This window comes from Salvelinus sp. IW2-2015, linkage group LG18 (genome assembly GCF_002910315.2).
Source record: "Salvelinus sp. IW2-2015 linkage group LG18, ASM291031v2, whole genome shotgun sequence".
In the NCBI taxonomy this organism is placed as follows: Eukaryota; Metazoa; Chordata; class Actinopteri; order Salmoniformes; family Salmonidae; genus Salvelinus; species Salvelinus sp. IW2-2015.
The window spans coordinates 62,412,532-62,419,568 of record NC_036858.1 but is presented as its reverse complement, the minus strand read 5'-3'; the positions used below and the strand labels follow the sequence as shown (position 1 = coordinate 62,419,568).

Sequence of the window (7,037 nt, the reverse complement as noted above, 5' to 3'; positions counted from 1 at the left end):
TGTTTAATAGACGGTAAACTGTGAACACTTAACAACAATTCAAAAACAACAAACGTGAAAGCCGAGACAGTCCTATCTGGTGCAGAACACAAACACAGAGACAGGAAACAAACACCCACCAACTCCCAACACAAAACAAGCCTCCTATATATGATTCTCAATCAGGGACAACGATTACCATCTGCCTCTGATTGAGAACCATATTAGGCTGGACATAGAAACAGACAAACTAGACACACAACATAGAATTCCCACCCAGCTCACGTCCTGACCAACACTAAACAAGCAAAACACATAATAACTCTGGTCAGGACGTTACAACAACAGATTTAAGTGCCTTTGAACGTGGTATGTTAGTAGGTGCCAGGCGCACCGTTTTGAGTTCGTCAAGAACTGCAACGCTGCTGTGGTTTTCACGGTCAACAGTTTCCCATGTGTATCAAGAATGGTCGACCACCCACACGACATCCAGCCAACTTGACACAACTGTGAGAAGCATTGGAGTCAACATAGGCCAGCATCCCTGTGGAACGCTTTCGACACCTTGTAGAGTCCATGCCRCGATGAATTGAGGCTATTCCGACTGAAAAAGGGGTGCAACTCAATATTAGGAAGGTGTTCCAAATGTTTTGTCCACTCAGTGAAGATCAACAGCCCCCTGTTCAGGCACCCCCCTTAAGTCCAAAAGCTGATTTTCTATTCCATTCTTCTCCTTTCCTACTTTTGAAGGAAACATCTCTTTCAGCCCTGGTTCGTTCCCTTCTCCCGTTTCCTCCTCCTTTCTCCTTCTCCTCTCCAGAGGTCTCATGAAAGCCCCACAGGTGAGCAGCAGTCCACCATGATGAGAAAGCCTTCCCTCTAGCCATAGTGGTCCAGCAGAACCTGACCCAGGGGGGACAAGACAGAGAGGAACACGGAGCATTAGTCATTGGGGGCCCGGGCCGAAATCATTGTATACAGACTATGGGAAGCTACACGTTAGAGCTGGATAGAGAGAGGGATTAGTGGTGTGAGTTGTGACATGTTGCAAGTACCTGTAAGGTAAAGCTGTTTAATGGCGGTGGTGAAGGAAGCGCCCACCATGCCTGCTGATGCCAGCAAACCTCCGACCTGCATCACCGACCTGCTGTCAAACCTGTTGACCATGATACTGGACACTGGGCCTGGGCAGAAGGCGTTCACAGACAAACAGGCCATGTGTATTTGTTAATGAAATTATGCAGAACTACAAGAGACTTGCATCTCCAGACAACAAATACATTTCCCAGACACTTTTCTGTTTTGTTTTTCCCATTGAACGACGTATTCTTTTKTTTTTACATCTGACAGCTTTGTTTCGTATACGATTCAAGCTCTCAGAGGCCCCTGTATCATCTCWATGATTGACCTCTGACCTGATTCATAGAGCATGGGCAGCATGATGGAGGAGATTCAGGCCGTGTCGCTGTGGCACACTTCAAAGTCCCTCATCAGCTTTTTGAAGGAGACACTGACAGCTTTGGGGAAGGCGTAGGAGAACCCAGTGACGACGAAACAGATGAGTAGCCCCAGCCACCATCCAGCCCCAGCTTCCATCCAGCCCCAGCCACCATCAGGGGTCCAGCCCTCATCCTCTTGGTTGTACTGACTCCCATTGTCCCTCAAGAGGATGGTCCTCTCTAGGAGGAAGGAGTGGGTATGTAAGTGGGCCAAGAAGAACCATTTCTCAAACCCTCACAAACCGATCAATGATATATTTTGGAAGAAAGGTTCTGTGGCTCACACTGTACTGGTACAATGACTAATAATTCAAACATCACTCTTGGTCAATTCATTACCATACTCGGTCAAAAGGTCTATGTGTTTTCCCATACACCGATGTAGCCTGACCTGCAACGCTTACTCAATGTACGACTGACTGAGCCTTTGGATTATGATTGTCTTTACTGAATTTGTTTACATGGACTTGGCCAGTTTGTGAAAGCTATTGAGCCATAGAATTAAATACCTCTAATGACGTTTGTCTGTGCAGTACAGCTTGCAGTCACATTCAGCATCTGGTGTAACAATAACCATCTAGCAATTACATTGTAATAACAACAATCATCTCACCTGTGACACAAAACCACAGGGAATAGAGAAAGAGGCAGTAATAACCCAAGATATAGTCCTGAAGATATGTTGGATGTGTAACCTCCACAATCCAGAATATAGTCCCTGTCACTCCTAGGTTTCCGACAATTCTAAGGACATGCTGTTACGCTGAATTAATCAGAAAATTCTGAAAGTGTTGTCCATTCTGGTGCCAAAAGTTTTCAAAACAATACTTGTATCAATACCGGCCACTATGATCACCAATACCGGCCACTATGATCACCAATACCGGCCACTATAAATCACCAATCCCAGCCACTATAATCACCAATCCCGGCCAATATAATCACCAATACCGGCCACTATAAATCACCAATACCAGCCACTATAAATCACCAATACCAGCCACTATAAATCACCAATCCCAGCCACTACCTCTTGAAAATACCACATCAGACGGTGGCATTAGTATGGGCACTTGCATACTTATACAGACATGTATGCAAACAAACAAAACATAGCTTTTTGAAATGTATCTAAAACCTTTTAATAAAGTAGAAAACATCTGAAAACATATATTAAAATACACTCAGCTGCCAAAACCAGAAATCATAGTATTCGAAAATAGGTCATCAGTGGCTTATAAAAGTTAATGAATCAAAGAAATGCATTTTTATAAAAGGACAGGACACATTTAAACTATCATAACTTCAATGATTTTAAATCCGTAGAAATTATAAATATATATTCATACAGTACATACAGTACATGGGCTCCCGGGTGGCACAGCGGTCTAATAGGCTGACCACACCGCTCACGCACGTTGCGAAATTAACTTAGAAATCTATGTTATTCAATTATTGCACCCACACTGCTCGRGTGCGTCAACGAGCGTCTYCGTTGCCAAGGGCTAAAATAAAAGTCCTTTCTATTTCTGACGCAGATCGCGCTGCAAGTCCTGCCTCTCCCATCTCCTCATTGGTTTATAGAAGCAGCTACCCACGCGCCATCTCCTCATTGGTTATACCCACGTGGGTGATTGAAAGACGAACTGTGTTGCCGGTCAGTGTAGTAATACTATGAAAGTTTAGATGCCAATCACCATATAAGTTGAAAGATGAAAAAGCCTGGAAGGATGAGAGATGACTAGAAACGATTCGGTTGACCGTTTTATGTGTGGATTAATTGTCGGAGTAGAGGACCTTGTGCATTTCAGGTAAAATAACAACTCAATGCTTACATCCCAGGACAAATTAGCTAGCAACAGCAAGCTAGCTAAATAGGCCAAATTAGCAAACTAGCTAAATTGCCATAAATGTTTAATGCTTTTCGACCTGTTCCCAAATTAATGTAATTGGTTCAGAGTTTGTTTGATATTTAGCTAACTAGCTAAATTGCCATAAATGTTTAATGCTTTTCGACCTGTTCCCAAATTAATGTAATTGGTTCAGAGTTTGTTTGATATTTTAACCTGCGTGTCGTGATCGCGTTTGGTGTAGGGGAACAAAATAAATGTATGCACGATGGCGCACGCGCGCAGCCGGTTTGGGTTCTGTGTCAGGCACTGCCTCTCAGTGCTAGAGGCGTCACTACAGACCCTGGTTCGATTCCAGGCTGTATCACAACCGGACGTGATTGGGAGTCCCATAGGGCGCCGCACAATTGGCCCAACGTCATCCGGGTTAGGCCTTCATTATAAATAAGAATTTGTTCTTAACTGACTTGCCTAGTTAAATAAAAGTAGAATAAATCAAATACAATTAATTAGTCACAAACACTCACCATCATTTATCTATTCCCTTCTTCATTTTCAGGTATCACTGGGAACCTGTCTGCAATTTTCTAATCATCACTTCTTCCTTCAACTGTGAATCTTCATCTTTTCCAGCTCCTTCTCCATCAGGTGAGACTCTGCAGTGGTTTCTGACAACTTAAGAAAAAGGGAATCAGTTACTTGCTCCGATAAATTATTAATAATGGCCTATAAAGGGAATCCCTTATTCAAGGTTAATTGTATGGCTTATACTGTATATCTATCTATGCGACTGTATTCAATGGGATGCTTCAAGCTGATTAGAACCTACCATGTCCAACAGGAGGTCAATCTTCAGCCTGAGTAGGTTGTTCTCCTTTTCAAGCTGTAGGTTCCTATTTTTCAGTCTCTGCACCTCCTTCCCAGATACATTCCCTTCAGACTGTAGGGGCGAGAAACAAAACAGCAAATGAAAAAGAAAACAAATAAAATGCAAATATCAGTGGTGATCAGATAGATCAGACTTCTTACAGTAGCAGTGCAGACAGTGCAGTGTTCTACTACATTTAATTGATGATCAATTACCTGCAATCCATTGTCCGTCTTCAAATGTCAAGCTATGGCCCCCAATGTTCATAACGGGCTGCATACTCAAGACCCAACTCTATTTCCCTCGTAGACCAATCCAACTAGACGCAACAAATTAAGAGGGGGGATGTAGAAACTTACTTCACATAAAAGACAACAGATGCACATTGTGCAGAATGTTTTTGGGCGTCCGAGAGTAATTTCATCAACTCACCGTGTGCAGATTGAAGACAGAAACAGACTTGCGAGGGGTATTCTTTGGACAGAACAGAAGGTGTTGCCAAAAAGCAGCATCTTCGTCATCAGCTGCGTTATATATTGTGAGACAAATATATAGAGGATTAATGTTGGATTGATAACTTCTTATTTTGCAGCTTTGGAAATAGTAGTCAAGAAAAGCTAACGATAGCATTGCAAGCTAAGATTACCAACAGCAACAACATTATGCCACTATCTTTGTCGTTTATTTAATCATATATTAAAATAGCTAGCTAAATGACTGTACAACGCTTTTATTGACCTAGCTAAATCGTTATCTTTGGTTAGCCSAGGCTTCCCTTCTCTTTCTAGCCCAGCAAGCGGCTTATTACAGACATGCAGGTTACTGCGCAAGTGCTACAGATCCATTTTGTCTAAACGGGTAATAATGGAAGAATTTACAAATGGAAACGCAGCATTTGAGTTGGATGATATCAAATCACTTTGCATTTTTATGAATGTTTACTGTAACTACATACCATTGGATTCTTTATAGTTAGACAAAGTCTACATTTCATCCTTGTAATAATGTAAACACTTGATAAATGCCCCCGCTGTTTAGTTTGAGTGGAATAAGCCATCAATGTGAACGCATCACCATGGTGATAGCGTCACTTTGTGTTTGTTTACCGAATGCTTCGATCGAACTGTTTCCCCCGTGAAATAGGTTCTTCAGTGTCATTACTTGATTGTCACAGATTTATCGTCATATTTCTCCTGGATAATTAATGATATAATGGCCAGATCCCGTCCTCTTTATAACAAGCCCCAGTGGCCTAATGGATAAGGCACTGGCCTCCTAAGCCAGGGATTGTGGGTTCGAGTCCCATCTGGGGTGAAACATTTTTGTCCATTAAATTGTTTATAAATAACAGTTTCAACAACTAAATGCAATGATGGATGATTTCACACAAACATTTGATAGAATATATGTAAATTATTTATCTTGTCTTAACATTTATACTGAACAAAAATATTAAAGCAACATGTTTTATTTTCATTTTATTTCACCTTTATTTAACCAGGTAGGCTAGTTGAGAACAAGTTCTCATTTACAACTGCGACCTGGCCAAGATAAAGCAAAGCAGTGTGACACAAACAACAACACAGAGTTACACATAGAATAAACAAGTGTACAGTCAGTCAATAACACAATAGAAAAAAAATAATGTCTATATACAGTGTTTGCAAATGGCGTGAGGTGGTAAGTCAAAAAATAGGCCATAGTAGCAAGTAATTACAATTTAGCTAAATTAACACTGGAGTGATAGATGTGCAGGTGTTGGTCCCATGTTTCCTGGCCTGAAATAAAATATCCCAGAAATGTTTCATACACACAAAAAGCTAATTTATTTCAAATGTTGTGCACAAATGTATTTACATCTCTGTTAGTGAGCATTTCTCCTTTGCCAAGATAATCTATCCACCTGACAGGTGTGGAATATCAAGAAGCTGATTAAACAGCATGATCATTACACAGGTGCACCTTGTGCTGGGGACAATAATAGCCACTCTAAAATGTGCAGTTTTGTCACACAACACAATGCAATAGATGTCTCAAGTTTTGAGGGAGCATGCAATTGGCATGCTGACTGCAGGAAAGTCCACCAGAGCTGTTGGCAGAGCATTTAATGTTCATTTATCTCTACCATATCTCTATATCTCTACCATAAGCCACCTCCAACATCATTTTAGAGAATTTGGCAGTACGTCCAACCGGCCTCACAACCGCAGACCACGTTTAACCACGCCAGCCCAGGACCTCCGCATCTGGCTTCTTCCATTGCAGGATCGTCTGAGACCAGCCACCCAGACAGCTGATGAAACTGAGGAGTATTTCTGTCTGTAATAAAGCCCTTTTGGGGGGAAAAACTCATTCTGATTGGCTAGGCCTTGCTCCCCAGTGGGTTGGCCCCAAGTGGGTGGGTCTATGCCCTCCCAGGCCTACCCATGGCTGCGCCCCTGCCCAGTCATGTGAAATCCATAGATTAGGGCCTAATGAATTTATTTTGTGTGACTAATTTCCTCATATGAACTGTAACTCAGTAAAATCATTGAAATTGTTGCATGTTGCGTTTATATACAGTGCATTCGGAAAGTATTCAGACCCCTTGACTTTTTCCACTTTGTTACCTTACAGCCTTATTCTAAAATGTATTAAATCGCTTTTCCCCCTATCAATCTAAACACAATACCCCATAATGACAAAGCAAAAACAGGTTTATTTTTTTTGCTAATTCATAAAAATAAAAAAAGCATTCTTGGGTATGACGCTACAATCTTGTTACACCTGTATTTGGGCAGTTTCTCCCATTATTCTCWGCAGATCCTCTCAAGCTCTTTCAGGTTGGATGGGGAGCGTCGC

The 7,037-nt window shown here is 41.7% G+C and overlaps 1 non-coding gene and 1 pseudogene across 1 annotated transcript; one reads left to right on the top strand and one right to left on the bottom strand.

The window, feature by feature from the left end:
* Positions 1-3,922: 3,922 nt before the first annotated feature.
* LOC111977755 (protein chibby homolog 1-like) lies at positions 3,923-5,071 on the bottom strand (annotated as a pseudogene).
* A 366-nt stretch (positions 5,072-5,437) lies between these two features.
* Positions 5,438-5,510, top strand: trnar-ccu (transfer RNA arginine (anticodon CCU)). The gene has a single exon. It is a non-coding gene; the product is annotated as a tRNA-Arg (tRNA).
* Positions 5,511-7,037: the final 1,527 nt, after the last annotated feature.